We start from the raw sequence: 4373 nt of genomic DNA, 5'->3' as shown, positions 1-4373 counted from the left end.
CACCACCATGCTTCACTGTGAACTGTGGCTTGAATTCAGAGTTTGGGGGACGTCTCACAAACTGTCTGCGGCCCTTGGACCCCAAAAGAACAATTTTACTCTCATCAGTCCACAAAATATTCCTCCATTTCTCTTTAGGCCAGTTGATGTGTTCTTTGGCAAATTATAACCTCTTCTGCACGTGTCTTTTATTTTAGCACAGGGACTTTGCGGGGGATTCTTGCAAAAAAAATTCACACAGGCGTCTTCTGTCACACCACTTACAGGTAACTCCAGACTGTCTTTGATCATCCTGGAGCTGATCAATGGGTGAGCCTTTGCCATTCTTGTTATTCTTCTATCCATTTTGATGGTTGTTTTCCGTTTTCTTCCAAGCGGCGTTTTTTTTTTTTTTTTGTCCATTTTAAAGCATTGGAGATCATTGTAGATGAACAGCCTATAATTTTTTGCGCCTGCGTATGTTTTCCCCTCTCCAATGAACTTTTTAATCAAACTACGCTGTTCTTCTGAACAATGTCTTGAACGTCCCATTTTCCTCAGGCTTTCAAAGAGAAAAGCATGTTCAACAGGTGCTGGCTTCATCCTTAAATAGGGGACACCTGACTCACACCTGTTTGTTCCACAAAATTGACGAACTGACTGACTGAATGTCACACTACTATTATTGTCAACACCCCCTTTTCTACTTTTTTTTACTAATAGCCCAATTTCATAGCCTTAAGAGTGTGCATATCATGAATGCTTGGTCTTGTTGGATTTGTGAGAATCTACTGGTACTTTGTTTCCCATGTAACAATAAGAAATATACTCAAAACCTGGATTAATCTTTTTAGTCACATAGCACTACTATTATTCTGAACACTACAGTATGTGTGTGTACACACACACACACACATGCATATGTTTATTAATGGGAAACCACTACTGACCCTCTTTCTATCTTCTAAGCACTCAGGCTTCGACACAACCTCCAACTGTGCCGGGACGGGCTGGTGATGATGGTGGCGGATGAGGCGGATCTTCAGAAGCTCGCGCCTACGGAGGGTCTGGTTACGCTGGCTGCTTCTCGTTTGTCCCACCATCTATTTGGGACTTTTTCTTGCCGATTTTTTTTTTTTCCATAATAAAGTAAAATAAAATGCTTGGTTGTCATTTCATATTAGTACGAACAGGTACTTATAGCTGCCTGCTGACTTTGCTTTTAACCTCATCATTTTTCTTAGTAGTAACAAATTACAAAGTGGATCTGAGTTTGTAATTCCAAACTTTCCGCTCTCATCATCACCACTGCAACATGTCTTTGATCCACATGGCTCTAACTTTTGAAAATTGGCTGCTGTGTGTCAAATCACACCATCTACTGGCAAGAATATGAAAGACATTATTTCACCTGACCATATGTGGGGATGACCTGTGTCCCCACCCCCCCAATAAAACACACCATATACGCACATATGAGGTCTGTTAGAAAAGTATCCAACCTTTTTATTTTTTTCAAAAACCATATGGATTTGAATCACGTGTGATTGCATCAGCCAATCTTGAACCTTCGTGCGCATGCGTGAGTTTTTTCACGCCTGTCAGTTGTGTCATTCGCCTGTGAGCACGCTTTGTGTGAGCAGTGGTCCACCCCTCTCGTCGGATTTTTACTGCGAATAAATGTCTTAACGATTTGGAGCTTTGCTGCATCAAATTTTTCCAGAAACTGTGAGAGACCTCCAGGTGGACACCATTCGGAAAATTCAGATGGCTTTCAGGGACGATTTTATGGGGATTACACAGATTAAGGAGTGCTCCAGCCGGTTTTAAGACCGCCCACAGCGTCTGAGAGCGCGGCGCACTCTGAGCGCCGATCGACAGGCTGAAACGACCAGATCATTTCCAACGTGAAGGCTTTGTTGATCCAGGACGTCGTCTGACTTCCACAGAAATGGCAAAAGACGTGGACATCACCACTTTTTCTGCACATTCCACTGTTACAGGAGTTTTTGTCATGGAAAGATAAGCGGAAGAATGCGCCACGGAGCCGCTCATGGCGCGGACAAAAGCACCTCCGTGTTGGTCTCACAGGACAGCTATCAGATGGCTTGCGGTGGCTTTTCAGTCGTGTGACTATCTGAGAAATTGTGAATGAGCTGGATATGCCAGAACATGTCCTGTGAGGCTTCATCACGGCGTTGCTTTGCGCCATGTGGCTCCGTCCCGACGTGCAAATTTCTCCGCTCCTTTCCATGACAAAAACTCTTGTTCGACACGGTGGCAACACTTTTGCATGGACAACCACCTGTAGTTCGCTCTCCTTTTACAGCACAAGATTTCCTGGATTACTTTGGGAAGAAAATAGAAGACATCAGGTTAAGCATGTCCCGGCATGCCTTAATCCAGCCACTACACCCTGCTATTGATGTGGGTGCCACTACTGAGGTATTACCTAGATTTACAGAATTTGAAAGTATCTCACTAGGCATGCTGACAAAACTCGTAATATTAACAAAAAGCACAACCTGTTTATTTGATCCTATATCAACAAAACTGTTTAAGGACCTGTGGCCCACTCTTGGGCAGACTGTGCTGGAAATTATTAATCTTTCTTTAACTTCTGGATCTGTTCCTAAATGTTTCAAAACCGCAGTGATTAAACCATTACTTAAGAAACCTAATCTTGACCCTAGTGTATTGACAAACTATCGGCTGATATCAAATCTATCATTTTTCTCTAAAATTCTGGAAAAAGTGGTGTCACGGCAGCTCGTAGACTATCTTACTGAGAATAATCTCGGAGCCACTGCAGTCTGCTTTTAGAAAATATCATTCCACAGAGACGGCTCTCACTAAAGTGAACGATCTTCTGCTTACAATGGATTTGGACACCACTACGGTTCTGTTGCTGTTAGATCTCAGTGCTGCATTTGATACAGTGGATCATCATATTCTACTTGATAGGCTGGAAAATCATTTTGGGATTACTGGGAGTGCCCTTGCATGGCTGACGTCATACTTGTCCAGTCGTTCTCACCGTTTTGTACAGTAACACTACCTTTAACCTTAGTGACATGAAATTTCATGTCACTTCTGTCTTAGGGCCCCTGCTTTTCTCCCTTTATATAGCACCCCTTGGGCACATATTGCGGCGTTTTGGGATTACTGCTATGCAGATGATACTCAGTTATACATGCCAATAACCGCTGGTAATCTCTTTCACATAAAATCCTTAGACGATTGCCTTGCAGCAGTGAGAAGTTGGATGTCTAGAAACTTCCTACTTTTAAACTCTGATAAGACAAATTATGGTTCTTGGTCCAGTGAGACATCGGCATCAATTTGACCAGTTAATGCTCAGCCTCGGCTCGTGAATGTTGTCTAAACCAATCAAATCCACAAGCACAACCCCCGTCATACATCACACTGACAAAGTGAGGAACCTTGGGGTAATTTTTGATCCTTCGTTGTCCTTTGGCCTCCATATTAGAAATATTACTAGGACAGCTTTCTTCCACCTGCGAAATATAGTGAAGATTCATCCCATCCTGTCTATGGCTGATGCTGAGACCCTGATCCATGCATTTATCTCTTCTAGATTGGACTACTGCAATGTTCTATTTTCTGGTTTACCGCAGTCTAGCATTAGGGGTCTCCAATTGGTTCAAAATGCTGCAGCCAGACTTTTGACACGAAGCAAAGTTCGACCACATTACATCCATTTTGGCGTCTCTTCACTGGCTTCCTGTCCCACTGAGATCAGATTTTAAGGTTCTGCTACTAACCTAGAAAATTATTCATGGACAGGCACCCTCCTACCTAGCTGACCTAATTAAACCTTACGTACCGGCCCGGGCTTTACGTTCTCAGGGTGCAGGACTACTTTGTGTCCCTAAGGTGAATAAGAAGTTTGCGGGTCAGAGCTTTCTCTTATCGTGCCCCTGTTCTGTGGAATGATCTCCCTGCATCAATAAAACAATCAGATTCTGTGGAGACTTTCAAGTCCAGAGTTAAGACACACTTATTTTCCCTTTCATATGGCTAGCATACTGGTACAGTTTTATTTTACGCTTTTTACTCTTTTAATTCATTTGATTAGTAATTGGAGCGTGCCGCGGCCTCAACTTTACCTAAATTCTGGGTCTTTTAATGAAGCTTAGGGCTAGTGGCTGGCGATCACCTTAGTATTTGTTTTTCTTGTTGTTTACTGCTGACAAATTATACAGTATTTCTTGTCTTTCTGATGCCTGATTCTGTTTTTTCTCTGTTTAAGGTGCAGCTCCATCCACAGATGGGAGTTGTATTTGTGTTGGCGATCCTCCTGTCCTGTGCACCAACAGCATATTTTGTATATTCGTCCGTGAATTGTTCTGTGAATTGTTTCTGTAAATTAT

The sequence above is a fragment of the Thalassophryne amazonica genome, chromosome 3, assembly GCF_902500255.1.
Source record: "Thalassophryne amazonica chromosome 3, fThaAma1.1, whole genome shotgun sequence".
NCBI classification, from domain to species: domain Eukaryota; kingdom Metazoa; phylum Chordata; class Actinopteri; order Batrachoidiformes; family Batrachoididae; genus Thalassophryne; species Thalassophryne amazonica.
Note: the sequence above shows the minus strand (reverse complement) of the source record.